Here is a 22,225-nt window from a genome sequence, read left to right as displayed (position 1 = left end):
TATGAAATTACCTAGTTTTAGCTAAACTAATCATTACAAATAGGCAAGTGGCTAAAAAAGATTATTACAAAGATCCACAGACTAAAGGTAATGCTCAACTATACTAATTCTACTACTACCATGAAAATAGAAAAGTTGACATTTCTTCTCCTCCCAATATAAATTCATCATCAGCCACATTACGATTTCAAAACAATGACCGTCAATCATACGTTATCCAGCAGGTCCTTAGGAAAAAATAAACACACTTACTCTGTATCTTCAAGGTAAAAGTGATGTTTTAACAATGAGAAAAAAAGTGATTGATTTCTAAACGAAAATAAAATAAGAAACTCAGATTTTTAAGACAACATTTTTAAAAAGGGTGTTTGAAATGTTAGACAATTTGGGGACCTAAAAATGATCTTAGAGTATAAACTGTAAAACTACTCATATGTATACACTTAAACTTCCTGACAGAATTTTCTAACTAGTTTTTAAAGATGCTAACTGAAGAATAACCAGATTATGAGCCCGTATTTAAAAAATCTAAAAAAAAATGTAGCAGCTTTCAATTAGTTCACAAGACCTGATGGACACGATGAAGGATGAAAAGTTATTAGCTGGATTATATTTCTGAATATAATTGGTTAATAGGACTAAAAAAAAATGAGTATTATGATTTAGTTAAGTTCAACTCACTTCTGCTGAGGTATCTTTTTCAGTTCTTTTTTTTTTTTTTTTAAATTTTTTTTTAACGTTTATTTATTTTTGAGACACAGAGAGACAGAGCATGAACAGGGGAGGGGCAGAGAGAGAGAGGGAGACACAGAATCTGAAACAGGCTCCAGGCTCTGAGCTGTCAGCACAGAGCCCGACGCGGGGCTCGAACTCACGGACCGTGAGATCGTGACCTGGCTGAAGTCGGACGCTTAACCGACTGCGCCACCCAGGCGCCCCTCTTTTTCAGTTCTGATAACCATTAAATCTAAAACTAAGTATCAAAATACATTGAACTTATAATCAGCTTTTTGTGTTTCTATATCGTAGGCTGTGAAAGCAAAAATTGAAAAAAAAATAATAAAGAATTTCAATCACACTGCTCTCACCAAAAGTAAAATTATTAATGTGAAGTTTTCTATACCTTTTTAAAGTAAACAGCTTTCTACACCTTTTTAAAGTAAAATAAAAATATCTTCAGAATTTATTTTATTCTCACTTTTCTACTTTTATGTATATAATGTACATGACAAATTAGCAAAGCAGTAAATATATTTGTGATTTTAAAATAAAGACATACACGTTATTGGGAATGCGTGTTCAAAAAAGTTTAGAGATTACCACTACAGGTACCAGGAAGCAGTTGAAAGATGTTAAGCCCAAGGAGTAGAATAAATCAGATTTGAATTTTAGAAACATAATGCTAGAGGTAATAGGCAAGGAAAAAGTGTTGGGAGGTGTAAGTGGATTCAAAAAGAAAACAAAACTCTGTTGCCATGCTCATAGCAGAGGGCATCCTATGAGCTCCCTGTATCTCTGGAACCTTTCACAGAACACATGAGCATGTTTTAAAAGAAGTCTTCTGCACAGCAAGGCCTCCTGCTCTGTGGTCTAACCCGGAAGGCAACGGGCGCCGAAGAAAAGGTGAGGTGGAGCTATGAGAAGCAACGGAGAACACGCTAGAAGGGCTGACTGCTGAAGTGCCTTATTATTTATCCATAGGCTAGGAATCAGGCTAGAAAAGGCTAAGCGCCTCTCTTTTCTGATATTCCCATTTATAATTTTTAAAAGACATAAAAGTTATTTTAAAAAGTAATTCGAAAAATGGAGCAATTTACAAATCGAAGTAAAATACTGCCTCCCTACCCCCAGCTATTCCACCGAGTCCACACATGATAATCACCGTCAACAGTTCGATGTATTTCCTTCCAGACCTTTTTCTGTACATATACACTTTTATATGTGCAGATACATGTATGCATGTGTATACACGCACATTTGGAGAGCATTTTTATATGATATATTTGGCAAGATATTATGGTCATCCTTTTAGGACAGTCCACATGGATCTAGCTCTTGACGGCGGCTTCTGGAATGCTACCTTGCTGACATGACACAGGTTATTTAACCATTCCTTTGTTGAGGGACATTGGAAGTGTCACTTTTACAACGGAGCAGCAATGAACATTCTTATACATCTATCCTTGTACACTTCTTTGGGTAGGATGGATTCCTGGAAGTCAAGTTTTTGGGTGAAAGGGTAGGTACATTTCAAATGTTGATAGTTACTGTGGAATGGCTACACTGACCTATAGCACAAACAATAAAGTTCAGGCATTCATTCTCATTTATGAAAATGAGAAAATTTATGAAAAAAATTCATAAAATTTTTTTTATGGATTCCTAGGTTTAGGAAAAGATCTCAGAAAACAAGCCCCTCAATTTGTATATGAGAAAACGAAGGTTCAGAGAGGGTAAGGTTTGGGCCCAAGATCTAAAGCCCAGGATGAGATAACTGACCAGCAGGAGTTCTGTGAGTGGTGGTCACAGCTGAAAGCCAGGACAGTAACTTCAGTTAAGTGACATCAAATATAAAGTGTGTTCCACCAATAAGTAGGAAAGGGGACTGTCATCTCCTTTTCCTTGCTTACGCTTGGCAAGAAAAAAAAAGGCAGTAAATTCCTAAAAGATACAACAGCAAGAGGGGGCAGAGAAGGAGGATTCTCAAACTAGGTGGAGTAACGGGCACTGAGCGTGAAGGGATCATAAGTTCAGCCGCAAGAGGCGAGCAAGTGTGGTGGAAACGACTCTGACATGGGATGACCTTAGCGAAAAACCTTCCACAGCCTCAGTGGGTTGTACGAAAAGTTTCTTGGTTCTAAATATCTCCATGTGGCATCCAAAATGAATGCCAGTACCGAAACCAAATTCTGAAGAGAAATATCAGAAAAGAACTAACATCCCACAATGAAGAAACATCTTCAAAGAAGATGTTGTTATAAAAATACCACAAAAGTACTTTCCAACAAATTCCAGACCTAAAAGTAAAGCTTTAAAATGAAGCTCCAAGCACAGAAGCTTTGAATCCTTTGCTCTGTGCCTGAAGAGGCCCATGTGAAGGAAGGTACTTCTGACCAGATAACACTGTCTTTATTCAACCAGACCTATGGGGCATAACAAGGAGAAAAAAAGATGGCAATTGTATCTTTTGAAATTAGAATGGTCTAGAAGAGAGGTGGGCATACTTTTTCTCCAAGGGCCAGAGAGCCCTTTGCACACCATATGGTCTCTATTGCAACTATTCAACCTAATGTTGTAGTACAAAAAGACAGCCATAGAAAAAAATATAACCAAGTAAGCATGGTTGCGTTCCAATACAACTTAATGGATGCTAAAATTTGAATTTCATATAGTTTTCATTAAGGATTCTTTTCATTTTGACTTTTTCCAATCACTTAAAAATACAAAAACCATTCTTAGCTCTTGGGCTGTACATAAACAGGCAGTGATTTAGTGCACCATAATTTGCCAAAATTTGGTACAGAGCACTTAATTCTCAATAGAACTGAACTTGAACGTTGGTAGAAAGATGGAAATATCTGAGCCTCGTCCCTAAGAAGTTAAGTTTGAAGTTAGGTAGAAACGTGTTGTTCTTAAAGAGCTTCAGATATTTACCTTAAATCTCTTCTCTTGCCGAATTCCTCTGGTGGGATTGTCCAGGGCAGACCTTGAGGGAGACAGTCTAGAACTTCTGAAGAAAAATCAGAGAAATCCACACCATACTCTGTTAGTATTCCTTCTGTTTCAGGCTCAATTTCACCAGCCTGCCCAAGACTCTTAGCCAGATGCCTGTGGACAGGACAGAGAGGAACAACTATGTTAGTGAATAAATGGACCATAGGCATCATTTATTCTCTAAAAGAGAAGGCAGTAGGAAATCTTCAAAACCTCCTGTCCGAATTTCCCCAGCAAGAACACCATCACCAGTGAGTAGGGGGCCAAGGAGAAGAGACAGTGATACTCTTGTCCTGTTAAATCCCTGTCTACAGTATAATTTTAACTTTCTTTGGGAATTCTGATGCGGGGAGTTGGGCCAGCTGGCCTTTCTTGGGCCTCTTGCAATTGTTTTTCATGAAAAAGTCAAATTGATATCGGTAAAAGCCTTTTGTCAATTCCTTCTCTTGCAAACACCTTTAGAGACAATTCTGATCAGCTCAGTTTACTGTTAAGTCATTAGTTTCATAGCACCTACACATTAAGTCATGCTCACTAGATTGAATCTGACACTTACATATTTTTCACAATTCTAATTTTTACCTTAATACATTAAATATTTTCATCTGAACATATAAGTAATATATGTTTACTGTAGAGAAGTTAGAAAATACAGAAATGCACCAAGAAGAAAGTTAAAATTATCTATAATCTGGTCATTTGGCAAACCACCATTCACATTTTGGGATGTTGGTCTATTAAAAGTAAGATTGCATTTAATAGGCTAGTTCTGATGCTATGGGTAGGGTTCCACCCTTTAGAAGGCAAATATCACTCTTCATCTGTGGGTCATATAAAACAAAACTGATAGTGCTCAATTCTCCTAAGTATTGGCATGCTATGTTCAGACTATAAGCCTTAAGTTAGGTGTTGAATAGGAGATAGTCTTCCTGTAAGGAGTTTAGATCTGGCATTAGGGCTGTCTCTGGAGCCATTCAATTTCTTTGAAGAAGATTCTGTATCCTTTGTAAGGGTAGATGCCTGGCTGTCAGAGCTCTTAAGTGCACAGTGGTAGAGGGAGAGACTGGGGATGCGGTGGCCTCATATGCAGACTTCTAATGAATTCCCATCTTCAGGCTTGCTACTGGAACTAGGCAGTGGTGGCAGCAGGGAAGCCTGCCACGTGCCAGCCAAGAGAAGCCAGCCCATAGTTGGCACACACAACTGCCCACCAGCATAGGTTCGAGGCAGCCTGCAGGTTGCCTGTGGGCTGCTCACATATAACATAGGCTCAGACCAGTGCTATGTTCTCCGACTTAGGCGGTGATCTCCCAGAAAGCATACCAAAAAGCCAAAGGCAGCAAAAATATGAGGGAAAAAATACAGAAAGCTGTCAGGAAGATCCATAAATATTTGGAAATTTAACAACCAGTGGGCTAAAAAAAAAATCAGAAAATATTTCAAAATGAATAAAACACAATATGTCAATATTTGTGAAAAGCAGCTAAAGCATTACTTTGAGGGAAATTTATGTTTTAAATAAATGCTCATATTAGAAAAGAAGAAATGTGTCAAATCAGTGATCTAAGCTTCTATCCGAAAAAATTGAAAAAAGAAAAGCAAGTAAGATCCCAGGTAAGCAGAAGGAAGAAAATAATTAAGAAATAAGGATCACTGGACAGAAAATGAAGAATAAAGAAAACCAATAAAATCAAAAGTTGATTCTTTGAAAAGAGAATAAAATAGATAAGTTTCTAGTGAGGCTAATCAAGAATAAGAAGTTACCAGAATCAGGAATGAGAGAGGAAACATCATTATAGATCCTACAAGCATTAAGAGGATAAGAGAATTATGAATGGCTTTAAGCCAATACATTCAACAACTTGCATGGAATGGATAAATTCCTTGAAAGACACAAACTGCCTAAGATTATTCAAACCGAAACCAATATCTGAATAGTCCTATATCTATTTTAAAAACTGAATTCATAGTTTAAAACCTTCCTACAAAGAAAACTCCACGCCCAGATAGCTTCACTGGCAAATGCCGCCATGTACAGCATTAAGAAAGAATTAATACCAATTCCATACAAACTATTTCAGAATACAGACAAGGGTGGAACACTTTCCAACTGGTTTCATGAAGCCAGCATTACCTTGAAACCAAAATCAGACAAAGGATTCATGAGGTCAATATCCCTCGTGAACACAGACTGAAAATTCTTATGAAATGTTAGCAGACAGAAATAGCAATACAGTTGACCCTTGAACAATGAGGTTGAACTGTGTGGGTCTACTTACCAGAGATTTTTTTCAATGGGTAAATACAGTATTGTAAATGTATTTTCCCTTCCTTATGATTTTCTTAACATTTTCTTTTCTCTAGCTTACTTTGTTGTAGGACTAGAGTATAAAATACACATAACATACAAAATATGTGTTAATTGGCCGTTTATGTTATCGGTAAGGCTTCCACTCAATAGTAGACTATTAGTAGTCAAATTTGGAAAAAGTCAAAAGTTATATACAGATTTTCAACTGTGTGAGACTTCAGTGCCACTATCCCTGCATTGTTCAAGGGTTAACTGTATATAAAAAGGATAATACATCATGACCAAGTAAAGGTTTAAATATGTATGTATTTTTAATATTTATTTATTTTGAGAGAGAGAGAACACACAAGCAGGGCAGGGGCAGAGAGAGAGAGAGAGAGAGAGAGAGAGGGAATCCCAAGCAGGCTCCACATTGTCAGTGCACAGTCCAATGTAGGGCTCAAACTCACGAACTGTGAGATCATGACCTGAGCTGACATTGAGAGTTGGATGCTTAACCAACTGAGCCACCCAGGCACCCTGATGACCAAGTGAAGATTTAAAGATTTGTCCAACATTCAAAAATCAATATAATTTACCATATTAGCAAAAAATGAGAAAAATATACAATCATTTTGATAGATGCAGAAAAAGCATTGGACAAAATTCAACATACATTCATGATCAAAACTCTGAATAAATGAGTAATGAACAGGAAATCCTCAACTTGATTAATGGCCCCTATGAAAACTCTAGAGCTAATAGCAAAACTTAATGGTGACATACTAAATGCTTTCCTCTGGGCCAGGAAGACAACAAGGATGTTAACTCTCACCAATATTATTAAACATGGTATTGGAGGTCCCACTGAGTGCCATAATGCAAGAAAAGGAAAGAAAAAGCATACAAATCAGAAAAGAAGACTTCTACGTGACATGTAAATGGGCCAAAGAACTACAGTTTCCATTAAAGAAATGACTAGTCTGCTACATAATGCCAGGCCTTTATAGAAGACCCCTCTCATTCTATGAAAACCAGAGGCCAGCACGCTGTGTATGATTTAGACTCTGCCATAACTCATGACTTTGAATGTGGAGAGAATGACACAAAAACCAAGAGGTGCTTAAGATTCATTCGTGGCAGCCGGATGGTTTCCAGTGATAGCAGTGGTAGTAGCAGTGTCCAGTGGCAATGTTGTTCTGAGAAAGCACTGGTAGGAACCATTGGCATTGTGGCCAAACTAATCCTGATAAAAGATGATGATTGGACTTCTTGTCCTTGGCTCTCCAGATTTGCCTTTGTTCTCACCTACAATTTTCTTAAATATTCAAGATTCTTACTAATTTCTGTGGGTGGCGCCTGGGTGGCTCAATCGGTTAAGCGTCCTACTCTTGATCTCAGCTCACGTCTTGAGCTCAGGGTCATAAGTGTAAGCCCCACAGTGGGCACGAAGCCTATTTAAAGAAAAAAAAAAAAGGAGGGGGGGTACCTGGGTGGCTCAATCAGTTAAATGTCCAACTTCAGCCTGGGTCATGATCTCACGGTTCATGAGTTCGAGCCTGCATCAGGCTCTGTACTGACAGCTCAGAGCCTGGACCTGCTTCAGATTCTTTGTCTCCCTCTCTCTCTGTCCATCCCCTGCTCACACTCTGTCTCTGTCTCAAAAATAAACATTAAAAAAAAAAAAAAGAATCTAGACATGGGGCTCTTGGCTGGCTCAGTCAGTTGAGGATGGAACATTTGATTTTAGGGTTGTCAGTTTAAGCCTCACATTGGGTGTAGAGCTTACTTAAAAATAAACAAAAGGTTCTATACAGTTAAAGACTCAAGTCTCATTAATTTTCAAAATGACTACATTATTACCTGTGTTCACTAGAATGAAATTCCTATTGAGGATTTAAGGAATCTGTTGTCACTGCCTTTGAAGTTTGAAGGACATTTTGGAAATTAATGGGACCTGAGTTACTTCCAACCCATCTATTATTCTCATAGGTTCCTGAGGTTCTGTTTTCTACATTCATCTCCTAAAACTAATGCCTTTATCTGTCTGGGTTCTTGGTTGCAAGCACAAGAAACTAACTGAATGGAAAAGGAACTTATTGAAAAGAAATCAAGGAGCTCACAGAAAGTGAGAGGCTTGAAGAACCTGAAAAAGGGATGTAAGCAAAGAGTTACATGGTCAGCCTCTAAGTCCTTGATTCCAGGCTAAGCTGAAAACTCAGGGACTTCCTATGTATATCAAACAGGTATTTTGTTTTTGTTTTATTTATTTATTTATTTATTTATTTATCTATTTATTAATTATTTGAGAAGGAGACAGCATGAGCAGAGGAGGGGCAGAGACAGGAGAGGACAGAGGATCTGAAGTGGGCTCTGCATGGACAGCAGAGAGCCCAATGTGGGGCTCGAACTCATGAACTGCGAGATCATGACCTGAGCTGAAGGCAGACACTTAACCGACTGAGCCACCCAGGTGCCCCTCAAACAAGTATTTTGAATCTCTTGCAGCTGCCAGGATAAGTACGGGGCGGGGGGGAGGGGGGGGGGAGGGGGGGGATTCAAAGGGCAGTAAATTATTACATCATTAACATCATTAAATTCAGGGTCTCACTGAGTCTCTCATGTGAAATGTGGGGGTACTAATCACAAAGAATAAGACTTAGAGAACCAGACACTCTTTTTCTACACACACACACACACACACACACACACACACACACACACACACTATTATATAGGAGGATGCAGAAAGGTCTGAGGACCTTGGATGCCTAGTTCCAACTGACCTTCCATTGTCATGAATCATAAGTGGACTATGATAGGGTTATATCCATTCTAAGGGGTGGTCTCTGAAAAGAGAGTAGAGCAGAAACTTCCTCCCTGTAAGCAGAACTTCAAGCAATATATCCATGGTCTACTTTGGCTGAAGAAACATGGCCTGATGAGCAGTTGCTACAAGTTTAGCAGATCACAGGGAGCTGAAAGAAGAAAGACTGGAGTACTGGTGACAAGAACATCTGGGGAAGAGACATGGGCATGAAATGGGCCTACTGAAATGAACCCAGAGTATGACTGTTTGTGTTCCATAAGAATGCTCAGCAAAAGACTTCCACTGTGGAAGCAGGACGATTTGTCCCGAGAATGTCAACCAACCTCCTTCCCCAACCACTGCAGGGTTTGCTCAATGGGAATACAAACAAGGTACAAAGCAGCAGAAAATTAGCTCCACAGCATAAACTTCCTCTCACTAATGAGGACCTGACTACCACACCTGCAGGATGCCAGTATGCCAGCAGCAACCAGCTCTGAGCCTCTGATTCAGAACCACAGCAAGAAGACCCACCAACTACTTGATAGCAGATTGAGTTTGTTGAGCTCTTCTGTGATAGAGAGGGCAGTTACTTCTCTCCACTGAAAGAAACACTAACTCTGGGTTTGGGTTTGCTACCTTCATTTGGTCCACCGATCTTGCTTATAGAAACGCAACCCACAGATTTACCAAATTATCTTTTAAACTATTATATTACTCAACACTGTACGTAATTGAGGATTTAGTCTTCCAGAAGTAGCAAAGCTCACTGAATTCACGGATTAGAATGGTGTAATAGCGTACTAATGAACTAAATTGGAAGGCAACATCTTATGAGGCTGGACTGCTATCCTCTAGGATATAATGTTGCTCTTAGTATCCTAGAGTCAAGCACATGGTCTGGGAACCAAGAGGGCATGGGAGGAGTTGGGACTTTCAATATCATATTTAAGACCCATTCCCAATAATACTCACCTCTACAACTGAAAGATTTTAATATTGCTAGGGCTATAGTCATGATTCCTCTGAATTGGAAGCTAGACTCCCAATTGATAAAACAAGGCACAAAGTATACTACCCATTTCCTGGGGGGAAAAAAACATATTTGCAATTCAAGCCAGTTGAGGGATGACTCAGAAGTAAAGATTCAAGAGCGGTGAGTAATAATACAGAGAAGTTAACCACAGATTATGTTGAGACATGAAATTGCCAATATATTTGACCATTTACCCATAAAACACAATTTCAAATGATTCTACCCTAATGTATCACAAATCACATAAAATAATTAATTACACAAAATCAGCATAGTTTCTGGGGATGTATAAACAATGAGGTAGATCATACGGAGAATGCAGAGAATGAAACTAGTGTGAAAAGAAACACATTCTTCTATGTAGTGAAAGCATCAGTAACAGTCTCTGTGAGGCAGACTTAAAACACACTGGCCACCCTACTCTTAGCTGGTGATTTTAGAATGGCCAAAAATTATTATCTTATGCCTGAAGTGGGAAAGGGTCTAAACATTTGAACAAAAGATATTTTATAATATCCAACTTTTAAAATATAGTACTAAAATCTGGGAAGACACCATTATTTAAAGATGGGAAGGAGACATCCCAGACATTTCATTAAAAAAATACTGCATGTCAACAGGAAGAAAGAAACAAGGTAAAGAAATGGCAGAAGAAGAAAAAAAAAACATATTCTGTAAGTATGTGGACACAGAAATTGGTATCTCGACCAAAGATATTCACAAGGATATATCACCACTATAAAGAAAGAGCTCAAAGATGCAAGTGCATATTAAAAACATTAATTTTACAAAAGGAAATAAAAACCTAGTGCTTTAGACCTAGGAAATAAGTAGAGAAGAAAAATAAAACCACTCCAAAATGAAGGTCATTTAAAAAAATTTTAACTTTATTTTTGAGAGACAAGAGAGACAGAGCACGAGGAGGGGGAGGGGCAGAGAGAGAGGGAGACACAGGATCTGAAGGAGGCTCCAGGCTCTGAGCTGTCAGCACAGAGCCTGATGCTGGGCTCGACCCACGAACCGTGAGATCATGACCTGAGCCAAAGTCAGTTGCTTAACCGATGGAGCCACCCAGGCGCCCCAAGTGAAGGTCATTTTTGATGGAGGTACCTAAGGAAGGAGGTAACTAATGAAGACTAACTCTGAAAAAAAATAAGGTTCATTGAGAAAAAGCTTGAGAGAAGTGAGGAAGATGAAACTGGAAAGTACAAAGAGTGTTTTAAAAGATTACAGAGAAAACAGACAGATATGAAAGGCAGATGAAGGAGATCCAACTTTGGAATAAGGGGTATTCCTCAAGGAACTAGATATATGGAATAGAAAACATTTTCCATGCCATTAAGACAACTTTCCCGAAATAAAAGAAATTTCACATGGAGAAAGTATATGCCATGTCTCAGGTAAAACTAATACAGAAAATCACCACTGAAACATAGCCTAGTGAAGCCTACTGGACTTTGAAGATGAAGATTTCTAAGTGCAAGAACTCGAAGAATATAGTTCTCATAAACCTGTCCTGAAAAACTACTAGATGAAGAACTATGGCCTACCAAGAAATGAAGAAATTTCCCCAAAAGACTAGCGCTGAGTACCGAATCCACCTCTGTGGGGGTGGGGCGGTGAAAAAGAAGGAGGACAAAAGTAAGCTGGTAAAGATGGACTTAATATTAATTGTCAGAACAAGTCATATCACTCACTGAATGTTAACTGAAATTTAATGAAGAAAAATAGTTGTCTTTTATTTAGTTTTATTGGTGCTTTCTGTTCTGGCAAAAATTTTTCACTAGACTCTATTTTGAATCCAAAGAATCTTGACTTGTTTACCAAAATTACAATACGGCTCGTAAAGACAAAATTATATTTTGGTTACAGCTTCCAAATGTAATCAATGACTCCAAGTTTCTATTAGTAGTAATTAACATTTATTTTACTAAGTTCCAAAGAACATTTCTCAAGTACCTTATTTAAATAAATTTATTATAGATTTTCACCGGAGATAGAATTGACAGCGCCATAGCCAGGATAGCCTGCAGGAGATAAAAATCTAACCAGTCAGCATGCTGAAAGAGCTCAAGCATTTGGCTTTAGATGTCCCAGAAAAAATCTTACGCTATTTTACTCGTAAATTCTGCTGCAACCCTAAAAACCAGAATACCTTGGGATCTAAACAGAAGCATGACCTACTAGGGAACTGACTTATATACATTGCCTATTTGTCTTACAGAAGGGTTTGCTTTCATTTTTTAATTTTGGTGTAAATTTTACTTAAAATGAATACTGCAAGTAAAATTCCCTTCCATATATTATAGTTCCAATATTATAGCTTTCTAGGTAGTTTCTGTCTTCATTGTCTTAAAAGATCGCAACAGCTGCTTTTGGACAACTATGATTCAAAGTTGCATCAAAATGTCTGGCCAATTCTCTTAAAAACCACACTTGAGGTTTTTAAACCACACTTAAAAACCACTACTCTGCATTAAAATATGTCCTTCAAAGGGTGACTGGGTGGCTCAGTTGGTTAAGCTCAGGTCATGATCTTGCAGTTCATGGGTTTGGGCCCATGTAGGGCTCTGTGCTGACAACTCAGAGCCTGGAGCCTGCTTTGGATTCTCCTTGCTTTCTGTTCCTCTCCCACTCATGCTCTGTCTCTCAAAAATAAACAAAAAAATTTTTTGTAAATGTCCTTCAAAAATAACGTTGAAACTCATAGCCAAGAGGACCATAAGGAGACATGATAACAAATAAATGTATAGGTATCCTAGAACAGAAAAAGGACATTCAATTTTTAAAACTCCAGGATTTCTGAGTACAAGTATGGATGTCAGTTAATAATGTTATCAGCACTGGTTCATTAGTTGTAACAAATGTACCATACTAATATGTTACAAATAGGGGAAACTAGGTCCAGGGTTACATAAGAACTATAAGAACTGGGGTGCCTGGTTGGCTCAGTTGGTTGGGCGACCGACTTCGGCTCAGGTCATGATCTCGCGGTTCATGAGTTCGAGCCCTGCGTCAGGCTCTGTGCTGACAGCTCAGAGCCTAGAGCCTGCTTCAGATTCTGTGTCTCCCCCTCTCTCTGCCCCTCCGCTGCTCACACTCTGTGTCTGTCTCTTAATAATAAATAAACGTTAAAAAAAATAAAAAAAAAAGAACTATAAGAACAAAAGAAATGTACAAAGATATAGTATAATTTAACTATGTAAAAACATTTATGAGAAGATTGATGGGGAATAGCTAAAAATGGCATTAATTATTTTAGAAAGGGAGGATTATGAATGACTTTTTTCTCATTTTCTAAACTTCCTTTAATATTTTAACTTTTTTTTAATTTAAAAAGTATAGGAACATTTATTACAATCTAATAAAAACCTGTGATGCCCAGTGCTGGTTGCCCACTCAACATTCATTTCCCTCTTCCTCCTTTTTAACAGAAACCTAACCTTTTTCATATAGGGAACATCTCATTTTCAGCTCCAGAAGCAGATCTTCATTATTCTAATGAAATCAGGATGTGGTTCCACTGGAGACTGTTCTCAATATCATGGTTGGTGGATAGGATCCCCCCTTCCCTGCTGTATGTGATCTAGAAAGCATGTAGTCTGACCATACTGGCAGCTGTCTTCACTACCATGAAGAACCTTCTACTAGACCACTGAAGACAACAAAGGGGAACCTGACAACATCACAAAGTCACTGACTATACTGGGCCCTGGAGCCCGCAACAACCTCTGGATTCCCACTTCTGTAAAATAATATGTTCTCTTAACGTTTAAATCATTTCAGGTCAGGGTTTTCCACCACCTGGTGGTAAAACCATCCTAACTAATATAAAGTATTTTAAAATATCTTTCATGAGAAGCAAACTTCTCCTTCTCTTCCTTCATTCTGAAACAAAAAATGTAACACACTTATTATAAAAAACAAAGTCTCAGGACTGTTCACATTGGTTCTAGAGCATAAAAATACTATAAGTTGCTCCTTCCTTAAGCAATGTATTTCTATCTTAAAGGCACTCCCTTTATGGCTTCCATGTTGAAGCAGGCCCACAAAACATAAACCGAGTTCATTTCAACTTCATGGAATATAGCAGCAAGGTCAGGAAGCCACCCTGTCCTCCAGAGCAAATCTCTCTCCTCAATGCTATCACTGTCCTTTGTTATATCTCCTTTCTGGCACATGCCACTTTCTAACTGTATCATAGTGCTTTAGGTATATCTCTACTTACCAGCAGATGAAAAGGGTCATCCTAAAGAGAATAAACATTATTTCTGTATCTTACTCTGAGTCTTAATCATCTTAGGTGCCTAACAGATGATGGTTTAGTGAATAAAATAAACGAATTAATGCTTTAGGGCCTGGAAAAAGGGCATCTATTCCTCCTTGAAACTCCAAAGGGAAAGTAAGAAAACTGAAGATAGTAAAAACAAACAAATAAAACCCAAAGACACGTATTTAGGTATTTTGAGTCCTTTAATAACTAGCTGCCGCATTAGCAAAATCATTAATACTATCCTTTAAAAAACATCAGGAAAAATTAAAAAATGCCTGCTACTATTACTTTCATTCAAAATTGCACTTTCATCACTTATTACTGTGGAAAATATCTTCTCTCCAATTGTAAGTTGCCAGTTTAGGAAGATAAGAAAAGGAAATAAAAGTTATAGGGATTAGAATGGAAGAAACTTGTCATTACTCACCAATGATGTGATTACCTGCATAGAAATTCCAAAGGAAACTATGTCCAAACTATTAGAATTAATAACAGGATTTAGCAAGTGGCTGGATACAGCATTAATATACAAAAGTTAATTATAATTCTATACACCAGAACCAAAAAGTTGGAAAATGCAATTTGAAAATGCAAAAAGTTGGAAAACGTTCAGAACTTAACATTAATAACATGAAAAAACACGTCATAAACTGTTGAGAAGATATTTTCCCTACCAGTAACTGTTAAAAAGATTACTTCCTAGAATGTTTTTTAGCTCCAAATTAATCAAATAACAGCCCAATAAAAAAAATGCTAAATAAAATGAGTGGGTGAAAGTTTAATTGGATAGTCTCAAAAAAATCTTCTCCCAAATACAATAAATTACAAGGGAAAAAAAGTATGTTATTCTGGCAGGTACTTCCTTAGCCAAGAGATCAAGGTTAACATCACCAGTAATACATACTGACATGTACTCCCTGATGTGACACACACTGCCTTTGTGATGTCTTTCCCAACAATGCTTAATCTCAGTCTACTCATGAGAAAACATTAGACCAGCCAAACTGAAAAACATTCTACAAAATCAAAAGTGTGAAGCCATGAAAGACAAGGCTGACAAATTGTCATAAACTGGAACAACTACAGCAATATCACAACTAACTGCAATGTAGGATTCTGGACCAGTTTCTCAAACTGGAAAGGATGTTAGTGGAAAAATTTGTAAGATATGAATAAGTTCTATACTTTAATTAAGTATACCAATGTTACTAATCATACCAATGTTTAATTTCTTAGTTTTCATAAATATTTTATGGTGCTGTAAGGTGCTAACATAAGGAGAAGCTGGGTAAAAGTCTATAGGAACTCTGTACCATTTTTGCAATTTCTATAAATTTATCCAAACAAAAAATTACCTGTGAAAAAAATATAAAAAATATAAGGACATTTTCTAGAAGAGAAAACATAACGATCATAAAAATAGGAAAAGATGCTCAATCTCATTAGTAATTTGGAAAATATAAATTAAGATCATCAGATACCATTTTATACCCACTTGAATGGCAAAAATGGAAGAATCTAGCTATATCCAGTGTTGGTAAGAATGTGAAGAAACAGAAACTCATACTACTAGAACTAAAAATGGGCACAGCCGCTTTGGAAAATGGTTCAGCTACAAAGTCGTTAAGTTTAACATGCACATGGGTGTGATGTGGTCATTTTACTCTTAAGTAGAGTCTAGAGAAACTTTAGTTGGTAAGCACTGATATGTTCATAGGAGCATTATTTCTAAGAGCAAAACCTCAGTTCAACCCAAATATCCACTGCTAGATAAGTAAATTGTGGTTTATTTCAGGAAATGGAAATACTACAAATTAAGATGAATGAAATACATGAATATATTTTAGAAACAATGTTAAATAAAAAAAAAGCAAGTCGCAGAAGAATGTAGCATGGTATTTTTGGTAAGGTTTAGAAACAAGCAAAACTAGTACTTTTAAGGATAATAAATATGGGCAAATCATAAAGAAAAGCACATGTTGATTAGCATGTTTGAGAAAGTGGTTACCTCTTGGGGAAAAAACTAGTGGTTAGGGTACAGAAGATCATAGGACGCTTCAACAATATTGCAATATAATTCCTAATCTGGGTACTGAGTTCATGGGTTGGTTTTAATATGAAAATTCAAAAATTACATAAGTATTACATATGTACTTTTGTTTGTGAAACATACTTTGCAATGAATGTTAACAAATATTTTAAAAACAATATTTTAGACAAATATACACCAAACCCTTAATAGTGATTATTTCTGGGGGTGAAATTCTAGAATTTCTTTTTTACTTTCAGTGGTTCGTGTTTTAAATAATTTTAATAGTAAATATATAATATGTATATATTTCAAAAAATTCTTTAAATTTTTTCTATTTTTGATATTATAATAAGTAGTTTTGAGATAGAAAGCTTTCCTCATTAATTTATTTAAAAAATTTTTTTAATGTTTATTTATTTTTGAGAGAGAGAGAGAGACAGACAGAGCGTGAGCGGGGGAGGGGCAGACAGAATCCAAAGCAGGCCCCAGGCCCTGAGCTGTCAGCACAGAGCCTGAAGCAGGACTTGAACCCACGAACCGCAATACCATGACCTGAGTCAAAGTCACACACTTAACTGAGCCACCCAGGAGGCCCTCATTAGAGTAATTTATAAGGATTACCACCTCAATACTTCTCACTCACCAGGCTCCTCCACAAATACTGTTCCCATTCACAATCAATGATATTACAACTGCGTCCTACTGTAAAATTAATCGGGACAGTGCTGAAACAATATTCCTAACTTCCTGTAGTTAATAGGTGGGGGTTATGTGTGCACGTAAGAATTTTATATAAAGCAGCATTAGGCCCAGGTCATGTTCAAGTGAAAAACTTATTGAAGTAAGGGACCAGCTATAGATATAAGAAATTAAGCAAGAAAGTCTCTCAAATTGGCCTCTTTGCCTTAAAGAAAATAGGGACACTGAACAGTCCACGTTAGTGTTCTAAACCATTCATCGTCTTTTCTCTATCACACATTCTTATAGAGTTTGAGCCTTAAAACTAGGCCACACACAGGAGGCCAAGCCAGACAGTCTTGGAGTGATTATCCCTCAAATAAATGCTCTCGTGCGTGCTGGCCCATGTTGGAAACTCCATGCAAACAGGTACAACGATATCAGATCCCTGAGAACCTTCAAGTGGAGCACAAATATCAGCTAGACCTGAGCCCAGAAGTTCAGTAACAGCACACAGAAAGGAAAGTGTGGCAAATACACCATGTCTTTGGCTGTATATGTTACGTATTATTTTCTAAAATCAGGAGAAAAGACGTTATTTTCCATTTTTCTGGCTCATCAACATGACACAGGAGAAAACAGCAAGTAAGGAATGGGGACTTTAGGAATGTGGGCAGGTCAGTGAAAAGACAACGGAATGTGGAAAAGAAGAAAGGCTCGAAAATACCACATGATTTTAGGGAAGACCCTGAAGCTAGAGACTGAAGAGCCAAATGTCAATGTGAAGGGAGCAAAGAGGAGGATGCAAGCATTTAAGGACTTTAAGAGAAGGCTCACAGTAGCTAAGGTTCTCTCCTACCTTAAAATAGTATTTTCGAGAAGAGGCACTAGCAGTTGAGGATGAAGCTGACAACCACGGAAGAAGTGTTAATGACCGCACACAGCGCGAGGGAAAGAACAATTTGGCACCAAAGCCTGGCTCAGAACCACTGTCGTCCTCCACCCCTTTTGCCTCTGCTCCGCTCTGACCAGGATGCTCTCGATGTTGAAGACCCAGCTTTTTCCAAAGATGGTCCTTCCAGGCCACCAGGTGGAGCCCAACAGTCACACACAAAAAAAAGAGCCCCTTCCTCAGCCTGATTTGCGTTTTGTCTCTCAGCCAGGGCAAGTGATACTGTGCCCCCACCCCGGAAAGGACTTAGATAAAGTCTAAGTTTCAAGTTCACAGGATTATATAACTCAGCCTCTTCTTCAGAAGAGTCTTCAGATAAAGAACATACTCTTGATCAGGTGAAGTACTCCTTTCGCACAGAGGGAAAGATTAGACGGAGCTATTTTTCAATTTGCTACTCTTGTAGGCTATGCCTCAATGAAACTAATTTCTCCTATTTTTTTTCTACCAACCTAGTTACTATCTCACTCTCCTACTAAATACAATTTAGTATAATTTAACGACCATCCCCCTAATTTAGATCTACCTTATAAGAAATTCAGTATCTGTCAAACTGAATGGAATGTTAAAGGATATTTGTTTCCAACAGTCTACAAATATATATTTCTAATTGGTAACTGGCACTTTACTGGTCAAAGCTGGGAGATGAAGATACCAGAACAGATCACCCGTCCCCCGACCAACCACTTCCTCCTCTTCCACATGTGTCATCAATCAGAACTTCCCTTTCCCTTCCTTCATCTCACCCAGCCACTCTCTCCAATGGAAGCTGCTGTCCTTCACTCTCATTAAAATGAACAGCACCGTGACTCCTTCTCAATTCCTCTATTTCAATAGCCTCCCATTAAACCTAGACAATCCCAAGTTCAACCCTAAATCTCTCAAGCCTGCTATACCTGCACTGACCTATTTATTTTTCCTCCTCCCTTAAAGCTACCAAAGTTTGCTAGAGCAAATAACATAAACATGTCTGTTTGCTCTAGGTCAGTTCAAGTTATATATCTTCATTTAGTCTAAAGTGCTGCCACGAAACACTACCACGTTCCTCACAGTAGCTGCTCTACAACTTTTCCATTTTCTTCAAGATTTATCCTTAAATATTCAAGAAGAAGAACCATAACAAATCTAGAAGAGAGTGACCACAGTATCTCCATGCTATGACATCCTGGAAGGGAAGGCTGTGATTATAAACTCTAGACTTTAGGACAGGAGATTTCACAAAGGTCTGAGAAAATATAGGCATGAATTCCACTGCAGGACTTTCTAAAGGGAAAGATGATTTAAGAGGGTTGGGAAGCTCTTAAAACTGTAAATCTGATTACATAATTACAGATCATTCCAGTAAGGAAGCCACTGTGGCTTTTTAAGTATCTTGGACAAAAGCCTAGTACTAAATAGGAAAAGTATTAAATATGTTGTGATGCATAACAAAAAGCAGTGATCCCTCAAAGCCAGCAAGGGTTCACTAAGAACGATTACCTTCAGGTTTTTGCTAGCATTATAGGATGAAGAGTACAGAAAATGTGACAGGTGTGTTGTACAGAAGTAAACAAGGCTGAACTGAGATATCTCATGACAGTTCTGGGAACAAGATGAAAAATAACTTTCTAACACCCAAAGGTCTCCAGTACTGTAATAGTCTTTGGGCTGTCCATCACAGGAGGCACCAAAGTGGCACGAGGGGTGCCAGAGAAGCAATGCTTGCCCGGAAGGGGGCACCAAGATTGATGGCCTCCTTAAGGCCATTGAACCAGCCAGCAAACGTTCACTGAGTATCCTTGTCCTAAAGGAACTCATGCCCAAGTAAATAACTTTCATAAGCAATTACAATACAAACAGGCCAGAGTGATAATAACAGTAGTATTACAGACTATGGGAGCACCCAGGAGGGAGGAATCAGGGAACATTTTTCAAGTAGACAATGGAGTTAAGTTTAAAAGTGGAGTATTTCACTAAACAAATAGCAGGGAGAGGAGAAAGCCACTGCTGGGAAAGGAAGTGTGGTGTGTAAGAGTCTGGAGCTACGAACACACACAGCCAGCCTGGGAAACAGCAAGCAATGAGGCATAAGAGAAGGGCATGGTAGGAGCTGAACCTGCCCGCAGTACACTGTGGTTCAACACCATTGTCATCTCCCCAACGACACTCAAGTCAGAGGTCTGCAAGTTCATCCACAGTTCTGTCCTTCTCATTCATGCCCCATTTCTAATTGGTGAGCACATCTAGGGGATTTCACCTCCCTTATCTCCCCTGAATCTTGTCACTCTTTTTGCTTCCTTCACTGCAACCCATTTACTCCAGGTTCTCCCCGTCTCCTCTCTGTTAATATGATAGATTGTGAGGACTGCTTGCCTTCAGTCACGTCCCCTCCTGTCTACTCCAGACTCTCAGGCAGAGTGATCTTCCAGCAAAGGGGCTTCCGTTCTCTCAGGAACAATCCTAGATTTCTCCCTTCACCCACCTCCTCTAAACTTCCCGAAAACGACTTTATTCCTATATTCGACTTCATACGATAATTAGAGGTCAAAGAGACAGGCCATTCAATCTGTTTACTTTATCCACACTTGTTCCCAGAGACTCAAGTCCCACACAGTCCCTACCAATTGGGCGGTGGGCCATGGGACCTTGGACCACTACCTCTGGTTAAAACTACTGATCAGGGCAAATACCTGTCTCAGGCTAGACCGATAAGATTTTTCTACCCTAGAAATTCTGTATCGTGACCTAGACTTCAGGATGTGACCTGCAGAGGACTGGCAGTACCACTGGGGGCTGTGTAGGCTACTGACAGGTAGCCGGCTGCTGTGTAGAGAGAGGCAGAACAATCCAGCTCACGTGCAGACAGGGGTACAGAAAAGATGCCATGTGGTGGTGGGACTTGTCAGGGTCGTTGAGAGAGCAGCTGTGATTCCTCTGCCACCTTGTGAGTTCTGAGATCCTCATGAGGCCTGCCTCCATTTCCTGCCCTTGGTTTTAGGAGAACCACCAGTTTCTCATACTAATTTCCACTTTTATTTAAATTAGCTCAAGGAGGATTCCATTTCTTAGAGTCAAATTAATCCTATGACACTTATGTACAGTCCCTCTGCGTTAGGCTATTGTTTCTTTGAATAAAAAAAACCATACCCTGTTTACCGTTGTATTTCTCACACAGTGACTTACACACAGTTGATCAACACCTGTCTCCTGAACTGAATTTAACTGCAGAAGAAGTAAATGACTTTGGACTTAAATAATGGGTAGCAATTACACAGACAGAAGAAGTTCAAAACTTTTACGAGCAGAGTGCAGGGGCAGGGAAGAAATTCAGAGGGAAGCCACTTTGGCTAAGCTCAGTTTTCAGGCATAGTTTCTGGGGAAGTTAACCACAAACACTCACATCCATGGCAAGTACTACCTTCACACTCCTGGTCAAAACCTGGCAAAGATGAGAGAGGAAACCCAGGCAGTCCTAGCACAGCATGTTCTGATTGGGAAGCCTTGACCTTAGTTCCTAAAGATCAGTAGTGACAGCCAGAGCGAAATGGCAAAGGTGGGACCCCCACCAGGCCCAACAGCTGCGGCCCGCACCCCTCAGGAGAGACACGGCATCTGAGGACTGTATCATGAAAACCTACCACATTTTCTTGCTTTCTTAAGATAAGTTCTCTCTTCTTCACAAAGATCTTAAAAGGCATATTTACAAAATGGCAAATTCTAACGTCTTTATACTAAGTGTTCCATCTAAGTATATTTTTATTTTGAGAAGTACATGATTAATATATGGCTATTATTTTAGAATGATCTTTCTTTACATTCAGCAAATATTCTTGCTGCTTCAAAGGCTTGACTCCTTTTTCAATTGTAATTTACCCACAAGAGTTCTTGATGAAGTAATGGCTCAGCTGTGAAAAAGGAACCTGTAAGACCATTCCAGCAATAAGAGAAACTCACATCATAAAGATTTCTTGACTACGCCCATACAACTCGATAACTAAGGAAGTAGTCCAATCAAGTATACACAATGGGATATGACAGAAAGGCAGATAAAAGACAAGGCTGGATTTCCTGCTGTGATGGGAAGTCTTCCCTTTTCGCTGCCAGGCAGAGTGCAGCCGGCACAATCAACAGGGGCCAGGTGGCGCAGACATTATCAGGCCATTTGGAGTTGATGGTGAGAAACTGGCAAGCCTCAGAGAAGGGCTAGTTAGGACTCAAGGGGTTGACGTCACTTCTGGATAATGAGTTAGGCATAAAAATGATATTGCGATCACTCCACTTAAGAGGAAGAAAAGCAAAGAAAAGAAAGTACAATTGTTTCTGAGTGGCCCTGAGATCATATTATTCACATTGATCTCCATATCACTGAAAAAGTGGCACAGGACAGTATCTCTTAAATGGCATGGGGTGGGACACACGGATTTGATTTGGCTTCCTTTGCTAGGCATAAGAGGCTAAGGAT

The 22,225-nt window shown here is 38.7% G+C and overlaps 1 protein-coding gene across 1 annotated transcript in view; it reads right to left on the bottom strand.

Annotated features, from left to right (window-relative positions):
• Positions 1 to 3,689: 3,689 nt before the first annotated feature.
• Positions 3,690 to 22,225, bottom strand: part of LOC147578739 (DIS3-like exonuclease 2) — a 179,507-nt gene continuing 160,971 nt past the window's right edge. Inside the window, exon 10 of the transcript XR_015255628.1 lies at positions 3,690 to 3,828. The gene's annotated coding sequence lies outside the window, so the exon portion shown is untranslated. The remainder of the gene's footprint in view (positions 3,829 to 22,225) is intronic.

The sequence above is a fragment of the Puma concolor genome, chromosome C1 (assembly GCF_028749965.1).
Source record: "Puma concolor isolate L17-30 chromosome C1, mPumCon1.1.hap2, whole genome shotgun sequence".
NCBI lineage: Eukaryota > Metazoa > Chordata > Mammalia > Carnivora > Felidae > Puma > Puma concolor.
The sequence above is the reverse complement of the archived record's forward strand: the minus strand, read 5'-3'. Positions and strand labels throughout refer to the sequence as shown.